The sequence below is a fragment of the Onychostruthus taczanowskii genome, unplaced genomic scaffold (assembly GCF_017590055.1).
Source record: "Onychostruthus taczanowskii isolate IOZ18803 unplaced genomic scaffold, ASM1759005v1 scaffold29, whole genome shotgun sequence".
Classification (NCBI taxonomy): Eukaryota; Metazoa; Chordata; class Aves; order Passeriformes; family Passeridae; genus Onychostruthus; species Onychostruthus taczanowskii.
The window spans coordinates 5,231,647-5,248,731 of NW_024500239.1; the positions used below are offsets into that span (position 1 = coordinate 5,231,647).

The 17,085-nt window shown below is 36.1% G+C and overlaps 1 protein-coding gene across 1 annotated transcript in view; it reads left to right on the plus strand.

The window, feature by feature from the left end:
- The window catches only part of GABBR2 (gamma-aminobutyric acid type B receptor subunit 2), a 456,087-nt gene that overhangs the window by 196,823 nt on the left and 242,179 nt on the right, over window positions 1-17,085 (plus strand). The gene's annotated exons all lie outside the window — the stretch shown is intronic.

The following is a 17,085-nucleotide window of genomic DNA, read 5'->3' on the forward strand; positions in this document are numbered from 1 at the left end:
TGATTATGGTACACTGCACTGTACCCTTTAGCTCTTATTTTGTTCTCCAGTAATTTTCTTCATTGTAGTTTTAGCTTTATTTGTTTAATTTCAGGCTGTATGATGTTCTGATGCACTAGCAAACCAATTTGCCTACAGCCTAGTAAAAAATGTCATGTTTTTGCCTCTGTCAAGTCTAATGATTGCAAAAGTGTTTGCTCTTGCACTGGTGGAAGTGCTCTGTGTTACCTTTGTCAGTCTTCTGCAAAGAGCTGGCAAAGGTCCTGAGGTTTTCCCTCAGAACAGCTTTGCTTTATTTGTCCAGCTTGGTGAAATGAAAACCATGATATGAAGTTTTCTGTGGTGGATATCATCACCATGTGGTTTCATAGATGCTTTTGTTTAGATGAATACTGGACACTTTAGGATGAATGTAAAGGAAAAAAAGCAAGAAGTTCTCAACAAACTGGAAGCTAGTTGGTTTGAGTTTTCACTTCTGTTAAAATTACTTATAATTTGTGCAGCTCTACAAATACAAAACCAGTGAAATACCCATACCTTGACTTCCTTGTTTAGCTTAAATTTTGTGTCCTTAAAATGCTTTGCATAATTTGTTTTGTACTTGCCATATAAAATACTTTCTTAAATTTACCTCTGATTGAGATTTTCTTCCTCTGGCAGGATTCCTGTACTTTGTTGACCAACATCTTTAGGCAAATTTTTGAGTAAAAAAAGATAAAGATTAATTCTAAATGATCTTGATAAAAGAGATTACTAGTTTCAGAATTGGTCCTCTTAAATATTTACTGTACTAAGAGTGTGACCCATGTAAAGTTTCAATTTTTCAGGTGACTGAGGACATGCCTGCATAACCGATGCCTCTGGGCCAGAATGCTCCCTTTGCTTACAGGAATTGCTCTGTGTTTGGGATTCATTTTGTGTAGTGTTAACCACAGGAGAGGGAGATGATGATCTGTGGCTGAGTGAGATGATGGGTGAGGGGGTCAAGAGCCCAGGGTGCAGGGTGATGGGAACAAGAGAGACTACAGCAGTAATAAAGCAGGGTGAAGGGACACCTGCCTCAAATGTCTGTAGTTCCTTACTGAAAAATGCAGAAGAACACTGCTATGTTGTGGCAGCTATTGATCAGAGTTTAGTGAAAGTAATCAGGCAGCCTGAAATATGGAACATACTGAGGCTTGAATACAGACTTAACATATTTGCATAAGAAAAAAGCAGTTAATTGAAAATAAATTTATTAATTTTTATTTCTGTTATGGAAACATCCCTTCTGCTGGATGAATATTAAGCAGATGTGGTAATTCTTGATGAAGTAAGTGATTCACATTTACTAAAAAGCAACCTTAAGCGAGGCTCCCAGATCCTTTGAATCTGTGGTTGAAATTCAATGCCAATTTAAAATAAAACTGTAGACAAGAGCTGAATGCACATTAGTTTTCAATTATTAGAATGAAAGACCTCTTTCCTGTAAAACTTAACATAAGAATGAAAGACAGGGAGGGAAAAACAATGCACATCTTTTCAGCTGTACACAAGTATGTATGTTTGAATTTCAGTCAGCGATGTAATGAAAGAAAAGCAATCTCAGCTGTAGCTAGGCTTAGCTGCAAACTTTTATCTGCCAAAAGAAGAAACCTAAATAGAATTACTTGATAAGCAAATGCTGAATTCTGTGGGACCTGAGATTCCAGATCTTAAGAATATGTCTGCACCAAAAGCAAAAAAGTTCTTACCTGTCTCCAAGACAGAAAGAACTTTCAAAAAGGATTTTGTTTATTAAGGCTAAGATTCTGCCAGCATCCATCACATGGTTTTGATGCAGTGGTTTCTGACTAAAGCATCGTGCCTTCTATTTTGCAGGAATTTCAACTGACAAATTTCCTTTTGGCATTAAAATATTTGTATTTTTCCTTAAAAAGCCTGGTACATTCCAGATATTAATGCAGCATTATGTGGTATAATATTACAATCGTCCCCTGAGGATCTGTTGCTGACTATGACATCATATGGTGGGGAATATCCTTTTAGTCAGTTTGGATCAGATGTCCTGGCTGGGTCCCTTCCCAACATCTTACCTAGTCCAAGTTTACTGATTTTGTGGGATAGGAGGCAGAGAGAAATTCTTAACTCTGTGGAAGCATGACTTAGCAATAGCCAAAATCCTGGTGGGTTATCAGTGCTGTTTTAGCCACCAGTGCAGAGCACAGCAATGCACAGGCTGCTGTGAACAAAGCTGAATGGATAACTTCTTTCCAGCCAGACCCAGTACATCATGTTATTCCTTTTTGCTCAGTTTGCTGCCAGAGAATGAAAGTCATCAGTGTTTTTAAAATGAAAGTGGTTTTAATCAGTAGATATTATGCAGTTAAAAATAACTACTTTCTGCTGATAACAAAGAATTTTCCATTTTTATTGTCTACAGGGATTTATTATAATTTCAAAATTGCAGACATTTAGTACAAATAAAGTACAAATAAATGAGGGGTGGGAGTTAGGCTGGATCCAGAGAAAAGTTAAAAATAAGAAAGTTTGGGTTTATCTTGTCAAAATGTAGATTTTTCTTTGTTTGCTAAGGGAAAATGCTACAGAATCTAATTAATAGATGCATAGTTCTGTTGTTTCACATGTATTCATGCCCAAGAATACCAGCAGGCTGGGAAATTCACTCCCGTCTTTGTCACTGTCTCAGTGGTTAGTGATGCACATTAAAAATGTGTCTTATTTAATCTTTAACTTCCAGTCACTATATTTTATGCATTTTTGTCTGCTAGACTAGAGATTGAAGTTAGAAAATCTCCTTAAGTAGGTAATTTATCATGTACAGACTATCATCAAGATCCAGTTCTGCCTTAATCCATCTTAGAACTCATTTAGTCTCTTGCTGTACAGTCTATTTCCAAACTGCAAATCAATCTTAAGGTTTTCCTCTGAAGTTTGAACTGTATCTTGGAATTGCTTTTAGTGGAAAAACTGGATAGAATTGGTTATCTTCAGTTTTGGGGAAAGAGTGTAGTTACTGTAGTAGTACTGTATGCACTTTAGGCATATGCCTTTTTTTTGCTAGGCATATATCTTGAAGTGCACATCTTTCTGCAAGTGGCCAGAGATTGCCTTCAATCCATGCTGCAGTCCAGATATAGGGTGGCAAACTCTGAACTGTGCCCGCCTAAAGAGTGATAGGGCTAATGTTTCCAGACAGGGGTTGTCTGCACACCAATTGTTGTATAAGATGGTCTGGTTGGGTGCAGGAACAAAATTATCACATTTCCATTTATATTTATTTTTATCTTAAAAATAAGGAAGAAATTAAGCTTTACTAATATTTAGGATGCCAGTTGACATTGGTGCATTTAGCCAATCCGTGTGTCAGATAGTCACATAGGGTTCCTGAAGTGTCCTGAGGGGAGAGGGGCTACTTCCCAACACTGGGGAGTTGAGAGTGGCATCCTCACTCATTCATTCACTTTCAGCTTATTCCATGTATTACTGTTTACATGAGTCCAGTTAAGTGGATTTATGGATTATATCATGTAGTTTTCACTAAACTACCAAATGGATCAGGGGCTTAAAAAGATTCCTGCAGAGCAACTGCAGATTGAAGATAATACTGATAATGCCAGTAGAAGTGAACACAAAGAAAATGACAGAGCTGACATTTCTCCTCCTGCTAGTATGAGCTCTTCATCAGTCACATAATGGATAACAACTATGATGAGCCAAGCAGATCTGAAAAAAAAAGTGAAGTAAAAAAAACAAATAAGTTACCAAGATCATTATAGCTACTGTTGCTAATAGTAAACCTTGCTCTAAAGGTATAGTGTGCCTTGAGACGTTTGCTATAGACAGTAAATGAAGCCATTTAGATTAGGAAGACATTTAGAATTTAAGCATCCAGAACACGAAAACAAGCCCCAAGTGGTGTGTAAAATCATGTGATAGTCTGTCCAGTATGTTACATAGCTAAACATAATGATAAATGTTTAAAAGAAAATTCTGAATTTTCTTACTTAGTAGGAAAATACAAAAACACCCATATTTTTTGAGGCAACACTTGTTTTTATTGCTCTAGTGAAAATGGCTGAAATGATGCATGGAAAACAATAGGGTGACAAAGTCCATTTGTCAGCAAATACTGTTGTAAGATGGACAGAATTGAAGAGTTGCTGAAGAGTGGAAGAAACAGATATTAAAAAAATCATGCAGTGTAGGATGTTGGGAGTATCTGAAAGTACAGATATTTCTAATGTGTCTCAGGTATTTGTTTGGTTCTGTTTCAATAGTGGAACAGATAAAGAAGTACTTCTTTGTGAGCCATTGAAGGAAATATGTACTGCAGAAGGCATATACTCAGCAGTAATAATAAGTCATGTTTTATGGAAAAACGATGTAAGTGTAACCACTAATGGAGCAGCTGGTACCAAAAAAGTGTATTCTGGAGGGTTGCAGAGTAGGATCATGTGTGAAATATCTTTGCTGTGTCAGTCATTGGCAAGCTCTTGCAGGAAGGAAGGAGCAGCTGAGTTGAAGTCCTGCAGTGCTACTAATGTGGTTAATCTTATATTAAAAAAAAAAAAAAAACTTACCAAGCTGAAACTTAATCTATTAGAATCTATTAAATAGCAGTTTGGAGAAATGATTGAAAACTAAGGGATGCACCGCATTATTCCTCCATTTCTCCTCTCCTTTAGGATCATACTTAAGAGTATCACATCATCTGGTAACAACAGGGAATCAGGGCAGGGAGAGAAAGAGGAAGGATTCCTGTCCTCCTTTCTCTAATATATGTTTTTAGACCCAAATATCAGTAGTAGCTGATACTTCCCTTACTTTGATGCGTTCATGTTATGTGGACGAAAATATGTTTCCATGTCAGTGGATTGGTATTTAAACATTTATTCACACAAATCAGTAATGGATGGTCAGTTTCCTAAATACTCTAATAACACCTGCACTCCTAGATAATATACACCAATTTTTCCTGGCATCGAAATAAATAAATAGATAGAAATGTAAAGAATTATTTAGATTGCAGTATACACAAATATACATTCAAATATGTCTGCAGAGCTTTAGCAGAAATGTTATGTAAAGAAAGAGAACATAATTTAAACAAAATTAATGTCTTTCTCCTAACTCTCAGTCTAGTGCAGCTTCTTCTTGCCAGAACAGAGTTTGCTTGTATGGACTATGGGCCTATTCCCTGTGCTTCTAAGTCTCTTTCTTGTTTAAAGGAGGGAGATTAATTTTACAGGCAATTAATGTTACAGTTTGGTTTTGGGTTGCTTAATGCTAAATGGGCATTATTCATCAAACCAATTCAAAACACATAACAAATGGCATGGAATGTATTTAAAACTCATTAATAGATAGAAGTTATTTTGAGGGAGATATCCAATTCCATTGGTCAAATGTGTAACCCATAATGACAGTATACATATACTCTCCTTCCTAACAGGGACATAACAAAGCATTGTATGTGCTTATGAAGGTATCAAACATTTTTTCATACCAGATTTTTGCTAGGTCTTGTGGGGATATAGAAGTCTGATTCCAGCTGTTCTTTGAATTCCAGACACAATCCATAAGATTAAAAAGAAAAGGTTAGCAACAGTAAAAAGAGTTAGCACATACGGTCAAGGAGAAGACCACCAGTCCATAAAAAAAGACATAATTCTTACCACTTAAGGCTGCCAACAAGTGACCCAAAGACACAGATTGAAACTGGTTCCTTAATTTTCATTATAACACACTTCAAGTAATTCTCACCTGGAATTCTTACCTAGAAGATTTTGTCTTCTGGTTTCCATACAGAAATAAGGACTTCCTCTCAGACAGAACTGATAGACTGCTTACATTTTTGTATGATTTTCCAGTCATGGATACAATTTGCTTTACTTTCTTAAACCAAACAGCTTGTATGTGATTCTGGAGGATTCTACAGGAAAAGAGAAACCAATGAAATTGAAAGATGCCACCATGGGTTTTTTAACTGCATTGCTGCAAGAATGAGTGCAAGCCCCAAAAGGCTACTTAAGGCCAAGATGCAGCACAAGACCTATTCAGGACCTATTCTATTCAGAATCCCATTGGGAATAATATAAAATAATGCACAGAACTTATTTAGAAAGGACTTGATATGAGATACAAGAAATTATTTTAATTTAAGAAGCTTCAGGAAAAGTAACTACAAGGAAAAAAATCTCAGAACATAGAAGTCTGTCAAAGTAGAGAAAGAGCAATTAACAAAGGCATTGAAGGGTTCAGAAAGATATATACAAGAGCCAGAGGAAAATCTCTTTTCTAGAAAGACTTTTCACAGGTAACTGCAGTACAGCTTCAGCCAACAATTGAAATCTCAGTGGAGGAAGTATGTGAATCAAACTGAGACGCTCAAGTACAGTAAATTATCACCACCATATGGTGTCCTTCTGAGGATTCTGGAGTAAATAAAGTGTGAAATAACAGTCATATGCCATGGCAGGAAATGATGTGCAAGGTTTTCTTCAATATTAAAAAAAAATTATTAATATAGTTACTGTATTTTCTTTGATCATGGAGAACCAAGGAAAATCCCCCAATTCTAAAATTAAGTTTAATCATCTAGTCATCCTAGAAAATAGGATGAAAATGCTCTAATAGAAACAGTACTTTTTATTGCTTTCCCTGAATTTAATTTGGTCTAAAAAGTGAATTTAATTCACTTAACACATGTGAATTGATAACTGGAATGGGTTAGCTGAGCTATTAACTACCTTGCTTATCTAAATTTGAGCTTTCCAAAGAGGAATGTGATTATGGATTCTATCCATTGTAGCTTGTTTGGGTTTTTTAACAGATGTGGTTGCTCTCCAACAGATGTGGTTGTCCTCCTTTAGCAGAGGACAGTCATGTCACTCATGATGAATTTGGGAAAATCACTGATGTAGTAGATGATAGTGCCATTAGCAGTTTTTAGGGGAACGAGATGGGAGGCAGAGAGATTAGAAGGAGAAATAGTAGTTTAGTCTGTAACTTTCTTCTCCCCAGGTGATAAGAGCTGCTGTAGTTCCCTTTTTGCTAGAGAGTGTCATTTAAACATCAATTATTTTTTCTATTGCAGACTTTTAGCAACATTCTGTCACACTCCCTGAAGAAGCCTTGAACTTCAGCTTGCTGCTGCATATAAGGGACAGGGTCAACTTTGTGTGCTTCCTAGAAATCACAGTTGGCTATTGTGTCAAGTACATGGCACCTTTTCAAAATACACTTAAGTAGTTGAAATTGTATGCCTTGTCTTTTCTTAGTTTTGAATTTTCAGCCTTCACTTTTAGATTTATCCTTTGTTCCTGAGTGTGTTGGTAATCTAAGTGCAATTAAATTGGGTAGACTCAAGCAGGGCTTCCTAAAACAATGAAGACCACAGTTACCATACAGCTGCTGCAAGGCTGCTGCTTCCTCCTACAGGTATATGTGTAACCACTTTTTAAGAAGTTTACTGCACTGAATAATAAATTTCCCAAACAGAAAAATATTAGTTGTCTTTGGCCATTTGAAACTTCTTGCAGCATCCAATGGCAATAACATTGAACTTACCAAGTATTCTTATCAGAATGTTTAACTCACTCTACAAAGTCATGTAAGATATGTAGATCTGCATGTAGTGACAGCTAAGTTAACAGATTTGGAAATCAGTTGGGATTTACAGATGGAATTCACAGAAGTCCTTTCTGTAGATAAAAGCACGATTGGTATTTGGGGATGATCTTTTCCCCACAAGTTATGTAGCCTTTCAGCCAGCCTGTGAGATAATATGTCTATTTTTTTTTTTAAACATGAAGTACTTCAAGGAGATCCAAAGGGAAGGATGTTCACATTGTGAAGACTGCCACAACTAAGATTGTGAATTTCAGCCTTCTTGTGGCTTGTGGGCTTGAAAGCAGGGAGAAAGATATTTTCCTGTAATGCTGACAGTATCTTAGTCATTCTAGGTTTCATAACACCACAGTATCTTCAGTACAGGTGTGTGAGTGCAGATTCTTGATGCCAACTATTATAGCCAGATTCACAATCCTTCTTTGGATTTGCGTTGCTGATGATTTTCTGCATACCACAGACAGAGAATGCAAAAAAGAACCCAAAAATTTGTGCTTCACAAATATTTATGAAACTATTTTTGTATTCTGAATTATTAATAAATATAAATAATGAATAAAGCTTATATGGTGTCTTCACAGCAAGGCGATGCTGAAGCATTTTGACAAAACCATCAGATAAGCAGAACTTGCATGTGTAGAAGGTGGCCATTTGTGTTTATAAACCCATTGTTTCCTCAGATAATAACCCCAGTGATCACAGGAATGATATTTGTGACCATCTGAGGCAGCAAAAAATTAATAAGTGAGCAATAAGTTTCAAAGACTCTAAAAAGTAATTTTTGAAAAAAAACCAAAACAGTAGTATGAAATTTCAATACATAAAACGAAGATATGCATTAGTATTTTCGTGTAATGTATCTTCAGTTTATCTTCTTCTGACTTTGGTTTCCAAATGGATTACAGTCCTTAGTACAATGTGCTACAAAATTTCAGTCTTAAGTAAACAGAAAAGAATGGCTCAATTTAATATACATGTGCAAGTGAAAAAAGCTCTTTGAATTTAAATGATACACAGGGGAGAGAAAGAGGAATATTTATTTTTAAAATCTCCTTATTGCTTGTCTCTGCCCAGTAATATCAGTCCAGTTAGTATCCAATTTAATTTTCTAATGTAGCAGAAACTCTCTGAGTCAGAAGAGACAGAAGGTAACTTCTCACATGATTTTCCAGAAAGAAGAAAAATGGGGCTGGAATATGGCTCATATGGTAAAATTTTCTTGTATATTTATAATAGCATCATCATTGTAATGTGGTGAGCTTGGATCCTGGAAATGATGTCTCTTTTCTGCTTTTCATCTGAAAGAAGAAATAGAGACTCATGATGTTTAAGCTGCAGGGTTTTTTTACAAAGCTGACCTAAACCTAAAGATGTTTGGAGTGGTGGAAAATAAGTTAATGAAAAGCTTCATTAAAGTGTTCTCAAATTTTAAGCAAACCTATCCCTGTACTCCTAAAAAGCCTAAAGCCCTAATACCCTATGGTGTTGCCAGGAGGGCAAGTGTTCCCATAGTTCAGACATAGAACAGAATTAAATCTGAGCTTGATGTTGCTGACCTTTCCACATTTAGGAAGTCTGAGGAATATGGATTGCTATCTTTTAGGACTTGTGAAATAATGTGATAATTCCTTGTGCTTTCTCTCCTCACAGGTTCTGTAATCTCCCTTTCATCAAAATGTCATCCAATTTTTATATTAGGTGAATGTTTCTTCCTATTTTAGTTTTCCACCGAGGCTTGTATTCACAATTTTCAGTTGATAACAAGACTTACTCCTGGATAAGTCTTCATAAAAACCTCCTGGAGATTTTTATAAATGTTGGCATAACCCCCTCAGTCTGATACAACTAAACCATTAGTGAGGAGCTGTAGCTTTGGAAGAGTGACTGAGTGCATGGCAAAACTTCCAACTTGGTCCAGGTTTTCTGAAAGAAAAAAATCCCAATAAATAAGGATTTTAAAGGTTTTTGCAAATCCATGGTTTGAACCTCCTCTGCCAGCCAAGAATTGGAATAAGACCCTGTGTGTTCTCCCTCAGCCACTGGGTGGACAGATTGAGGAGTGATGCAGGAAGGCAGCTCACCCCTCTGACCTTGCCCTGAGAACCTTTTATTAAGGTAAGGGATCTTTGGGGCTTCTAAGTTTCAATGGGTGTCAGTGCTACTGGAACACCATTTTGAGTCAGGGTTAGATTTTGAGACCTGGAATTCAGCTGTCTGTATCTGAGAGTCATCTAGCTCCATTTAGAGTTGATGGAAAAAGGAGAGAGGTTCTTCCAGGGTGCAATTCATCTCACCTGTTTTAGACATCTATTTATTGATGAGATGACTCATTCCTTAGAAATGCTCATTTATCTTAACTTTAGTAATATACATGTAGCACCGTTCCTAGTTAGTGCTGGAATAAAAAAATATTTTATCTGTCATGGATTAACAGACTTCAAATGTATAAATGGTAGGTTGCTTTCATACTGCTAATCAAGGAGGATTTTACATAAGGTGCTTCCTTATGTAATTATAAATCAAAGCTCTTTTAGTACTGATAACATTTTCTTAAGCAATACTTAATTATCATTCCTGTTTGTTTGAATTATTCCTCTCAATGAATTTTGTTCAGAATTTTTTTAGTAGATGGGCTCTTCCTGAGTGTAATAAATCTGTTTGAAATGTGTATGTATGTAAGAATTATTAACTACTATACATTGTCCACCTCTAATAATATAGGCACATCTTGAGTCCGTAATTTTTGGTTCAGTGGTCAAACAGTCTCTGCTACGTGTATACTACTACAGAAGTGGGTTTGAGGGTGGTGGTACAGTGTGTCCTTCAAAAGAAATTAATTATCTTTTACTAAGCTTTGATTTATTTAGTTCTGTGGTACCATGAGACTTTCCATCTTGTTCTATTCTTATTTCGTAGGCTAGATTAAATTCACCAATGTAAAGAAGCATTACTATGTATTCTAGGGGGTTTAAATTTATTTTCATTTTAAAAAAATTATTTGAGTATATTTTTTCTCTAAACTCATATTTAAAGCCTGTGAAATTTAATTTCCCAGAAAAAGATGCAGGTGTACTCTATATTCTTCATTTGATGTAATGATTGCACTTCACACATAATAATATAGAGTGCCTTTACTTGTCTGCCTCCACATTCCCTCCAAGAAAAAATATTGAGTATTTCAGCACTCCCAGTTTCTTGAATGCTTGCACCAACTTCAGTAGTCCTATTGCATTCCCTTGCTGTAATAAACAAGCATTTCTAAATTCTCACTTAATTACTTGCACTTCTGGCATTGGTTTATGAATTATTAAATAATCTATTCTCAATATGGTTCCTATTTACTTTCATAATACCTGACATGAAAATTACTGTTGTATAATATTACAGCCTCCAGACACTTTAATTTTGTTCTGCTTTCTCTACGAGTCACATGTGATAAACTTGTGGAAGGATGGTTGTCCTATTTCCCTGGAAGCCATCAGAAATCACATTATCCTCAGTTTTATAGATGGTATCTCACAGTAAAGGAACCAGAAGTTTAGTTTTGGTGTATTTTCTTTTTCAGTTTTGTTCATTGGTTCTCTAACTCCTCATGTAAACAGATGTTATTTCTTATAGACTACATCATTACTTTCAATCCTTGCCTACTATCTTAGAGATCCTTTCTGGCTTGGCAATGCATTATGCATTTTTTTCCTGTAAGGAATGTACCATTCCTTTTCTCTCTCTGCTGTACTACTGAGTTGTGTTTTAACTTGTCTTAGTGTCCAATCTTAATGAAGAGAGTTTATTTTTTCAGACTGCTCAAAGTCCTGCTGAACATTGTGTGCATGTTCTTAACATGCCTGTAGATTAAGTGGAACTTAACCTTTTCATACTTTGTCGTAGTGCAGATCCTTAGAGATTTTCCTAGCTAAATTTTTATTTCACTGTAATATGCTGGTTTTTTCAGGTACCTCATAGCAACTGATCCACATCTTGAGAAGATGAATTGATTTTTTTTATCCATTGGAGAGAAATCACCTTCTAACTTAGACTGTGTGTAGGTCACCCTAAAGCCCCCTAATTAACTTCCCCCCTACCACAAGAACCCTCCATGCCTATCAATTCTTCTTACACACAGCTGGTAGGTTTAACATCAGAGCTCCTGTTTATGTTTAACTTCTGTGATCAAAAAACACAAGAAAGGTAAAGTAAGGAAATTTCTTTCTTCCTTTAGAGAATTTGGGAGGAAATTAGAGCGTTTTGTAGGTGACTTCATAGAGGTTTATTTTTAAATGGGCATGAGCTGTTTGATAGTCACACATATGTAGGTTTTATGTGAAACCATATTTACCATACTGCCATTCGAGGCAGAAAGGAGGATAAGTTACCATTTTTAACTTGAATATATGATTATAGTACAAATACAACAAAAATATCACTAACAGTGTTATTATTACTCCAGTCTGAAACACATGGTTGCTTCTTGTAGGCAAGACTAATATTGATTGCATTAGTTTTCAGGTTAGACCCAGATACTAACATCCTACTTCAATGAAAAAAGTAGTATATTTTGTGAAAACCTGTACTGTGGCAGTTTACCCAAATAAAAATCCAGTATTCTGGGGTTCCTTCTTCCCTTCCTGTCACAATAAAAACAATAAAAACCGTGGTACTTTTATAAAATACCTGATTTCTTTTGAATAAAAAAGGAAATCCAGTGCAGTTCTGATTTCATTTCTCCTTTACACGATAAAACATATTTAATTTTTTAGTTTTCCTCTAAATGAAATTCTTTCCTACTAGCTAAAATAATATTTTATTGTTCCCTCTTGGTGTATTTTTGCTTCGTCTTTTATTTTTGCATTGTCTCTCTGCTTCAAATGAGGTTCTGCAACCTGTTTCATTTTTATAGTCCCAAATGATGTGTATATCAATGAAAGTGTATCTCTGCAGTTTGTATTTCTTGGATGTAAGTTTTCACTTAATGCTTCTAAGCCTCTAAATGTGAGAAATGTGTTCTATTGGAATGGAAATAGGGATAATTATGTTTGCTTGTAACACATTGTATAGTGAGACCTCTATCTATACTAATCCCAAAAACTGTAATCTGTTTTATGCAATTACACACAATTTACATTTTGTCCATGTAATGAGGAAACTTTTTCTTATCATTCAAGCATTTGTTTTGTACACATATATTTATATGTCTCTATTGAAACTCCTACAGTATAACATTTTGTAGTGAACTGTATATTCTGGACAACAGGAAATCTTAGTAAAATATCTGACTCTGTAATCCATCTGGTCTGACCAGTTCTCATTTGTTAGGCATCTCTTATGATCAACATCTGGTGGGATTAGACTGCCCTGAACGACAAGGATTTAGCTTGCTGTACTTACATGCAGCTTTAGTGAACCAAAAGGTCATTGGAAATATCTGTTAAAAGCAAAGTAGTATGATTAATCTAAACATCATTAAATTAATTTTGTAACTGGCAGAGTTAGGATTAACTGAATGAATTGTGCCTTTAAACATATAATTTGAAATAGTTTGAAATGTTGGTCAGTGGAGACCCCTAAATCTGAACTAGCATAACTAGATGGACAGTTCATGAGGAATATCACCTTTCTTTACAGTTTTCCTCAGAAAAAAAAACCTGATAAAATTGGCTTGCAAAAAAATGAAATACTGTGGTCAAATGGATGCTAACTATTTACTACAGGTCACAAGGTGTTTGCACTCATAATGTCTCTGAAGTGAGCAATCTCATCTCACCTGAAATAAAATCAGTATGTGTGCAACTTTTGTATCTTTGTGAGGGACCACGTCGTTTATGTATTGTACACAGAGAATCATCACACGGGGTTCATGTAAGAAGTAAAAAAAACAACCAAAATTCAGTGTCTGGGCTCTGAGAGCACCAAAAGCTCTTTCTGCCCCTGAGTAGCCCCCTAGGGCTGCACCCCCCTCACCCCTTTCCCATCCCTGACCCCATTTCAGCTCAACTCAGTGCCATCAGTCCGTGCCCCGTGATACTGTGGGGTGCTGGTTTCTCATTCTCTCCATCATAGCTATGGCTGGCAGGGACCCTGTAAGCTTGTCCTCAGTCCTGTCATTTTGGTATGGACCTGCCCAGCAACCGTAGGATCTGTCTGACCCTGGCTATTTTTACCAAACCTGCTCCAGACTTGAGGATGGACTTCTCAGCTTTGCACTGGGCCTGCCTCATTACCATGGACTTGCATGGAGCTGTCACCTCGTGGCTGAAGCTGGCTGCTCTCTCCAAGACAGTCCTGCTGGCCTTGCTGGGTTGCTGGCTGGTGAGGTCCCTAGTCCAGGGGCTGTGCACTTGTGCCCCATTTCCTTAGGGTGCCAGACCATGATGCTCCCCAACATTTTCTTCCTTTCCTTAAAGCTACATCCATTCTTTCTGTCATACAGACGACAAGTATGTTGAAATTTTATTTCCTCTAGACTCACCATTTTTAACAGCCCACTTATATTTTCTATCTACTCTCTCAGTTTGATAGAGGTTAAAGAAATTAAAATTTCTGCCTTTGCAGTGCAAGTTCATTATTCCTCAAAATCCCTGTATTTCTTCTTTCACAGGTGCAGGGTGAGGGACTTTGTTGTTCACCTCTCAAACATCACTAAATTTGATACAAGAGCTATGAGGTAGGCAAGTATTGCTGCCATCCACTTCACAAGAAAAATGTACAGCCTGACTTGGTAGCAAACTTTAAAAACCTTTATTTCAGTCATAGGAGCTGAATCAGAGGGCAGCTCTGGCAGAATGAGAAAGAAAAACCAGTTCTTTTGCATCCCATCTTTACTTTTGCCTAAAGCAAAAGAGCCATCCTTTTCTTCCTGCAAAAGCATCCCTTACAAACCTTTCATTTTTGGAACTTGCCCCTGAGTAAACATATTTGCACCCCAGTAATTTTTGCAGTTTTTGTAGTATGGTGAAATTCTGTTTTCATCTAGTTTTGTCGGCAGAACAGTGCAAAAGTGTCTTTCACTGGTTTGTGAAAATTTTCAGGTTTATCGGTGACCGGGGTTGGCAGTTCCTGTTTTGGGAAAATGAAATATTGCTGTCTTTAAAGTACATAAAGTTGATATAAACAGACATAGAGCTACAGCCTTTATTAAATTGTTAACAAGGGTCTAAACTCCCATGGAATAACACTGCTTCTGTGTTGTAGTTGGTGCAAAATTTCCTTAGCAACAGTAGATTCTTATAAAAACTTAATGCAGTTTTGTTACCACTTTCTTACAGCAGTTTCTGAAAGTGGAAATGATCCTATTTACACAACAAAAACTAGAAGCACAGTAGTTTACATTTCTCCTTACTTGGAGTTGGTGGAATGAAAAGATTGCTGCTGAGCTCTAAAACTGCTTGTACTAAAACTGCTGGTGATAAGCTTTCCAGGACTGCAAGCATCTGCTAAAACAAACCATGCAGCATTTTGTATTCTCAGTTTCACAAATTTCTTCCAAAATAGGAATGTTTGCATCAGGATTGGCAGCTCTAGAAATCGAGGTGACTGACTTTGGACCTAAATCCAAATCAGAAGATTCTGTAGTTAAATTTATCTGAAAGAAGTCAAGAACCTCTGTAGAAAGAAAAACACACGTTTCCATTCCATGATATATTTATAAGGGAAGAAAAGAACCTGAGGTTGGTGGGAAAAAAAGAATGGAAATAGGAAGTAAATACTGGAAAATACAGTAAAAATGCTCTCAGACCAGGGACATATGATGGCATGTGTCAGACATAGGTCAGAGCATGGAAAGGGAAACATTTTCTTTTAGAAAAACCTTTTAAATTCTTACAAAGCTGCTAATATCTTGTTGGGATAATGGAATCACTTTTCTTTTGGCAAAATCTCCACAACAGATGCATCTGGAAAGCAGCAAATATCTGCTTGAAGCAATAAAGGGAAAGGTTTTTAACTTTTTTGGCACAAAATCTAGTAAGGTGTGTCTTTTGAGAGATTAATCAGTAGATAAATGAAAAGCCTAGGAGCTCTGAAAGCCACAGATACTTTGCTTCTAGCAGATGAGCCAGGGGAGATGTCAAAGAAATTTCTCAGTGGCTGAATTTAAATAAGTGCTGCTCAGAAATAACCCCAAACATATGCAATTTAATTCCTCAAGTGCAAAGATCTGAAGGGATGGAATCCCAACAAGTCAGTAGACAGTCTGAAGTATAATTTTTATAATCATCAGCCTTGTGCCCACACTGAAGCCTATCCATAAGTATTAATAATATTTAATGTGTGTTTTTTGTAATTGTTCTTACGTTAATAATGGTCTAATTTGACTAGACAGTATTTGGTAAATCAGCTGCTTTCTGCTCAGTTTAGCTTAGTGTTAATCTAGTCTTTCTTTGATTAAAAGACTGACTATCATTGGTCAGAAAAGATCAGAAAAGCATACCTGAAACTAAAAAAATTCTTGTCATACAGAAGAAAGTAGTTCAGTATTGGGTAGAAGCATATGATAGATTGTATTCCTTTGGAAAGTACATTGATGCTAAGTAAGGAAAATGCTACTTTTTGTCAGCAGCAAATGATAGTTCTAGTGTTCTCTTACACTAGGTAGAAGGATTTTGGACATTGGCTAAACTATGATCAAGAGAGGTTTATTTTCTTTTGTTATCACAGATGTTTGGGTTTGTTTTTTTTTTTCTTTTTTTGAATTATTTGTATCAAGAAAAACCTCTTGTAAGGAGCAGTTAATGGCATTGCTGGAAAATAACAATAATTCAGTTTTACTAGTATAGAAGCAGAAGTCACTACTGATCACTTCCTGTGAACACATTTTCACAGAATGAGTTTAAAAACTGGTAGCGTCACAGAAGGATAAAGGATGTAACAAGTCTTGGCGGGCTGACCATTCTGACTTGCTTCTCTGAGATAAAACAATTTTTAATAAAAAGTTACTTATATGTCCATTTGTTCTAATCATTATAAAAGGTTATAAAGTAAAAAAAATGTGTCTAGAGTAATTTTAAAGCATGACTAAAGGGAATAAGATGACATAAAGGCCATGAAAGAAGTAATTAAGGCAGCTGGTGTAGTGATGATTCTCAGGAAATGACCCATACAGAGGGTCATCAGAAAGTATCTGCATATGATGCACAGGCTTCTAAATTCTCCTGTTTAATATCATGTATCTTCCATCCTCTTTTTTCTGTGTTTGCATGTGGGATACCTGTTTTACACTGATTTGCTTCTCCTATTTCTGTTATTACAAACAAATTAAATAGACAACCACTGCAATTGATGTGATCATAATTCTATTAACTTAAAATTGGTATGCTACTCTCTTCATTTCAGTCCGTAATCATGTTGCAGAATAAAATTATTTTTGCTTATCTATTAGGAATAGTAATGTGAAACTGGTTTTGCACTTGTGTGGCTGGAGGAAAACCGGCAGCAATTAAGACAGATAACCTTAAAGTA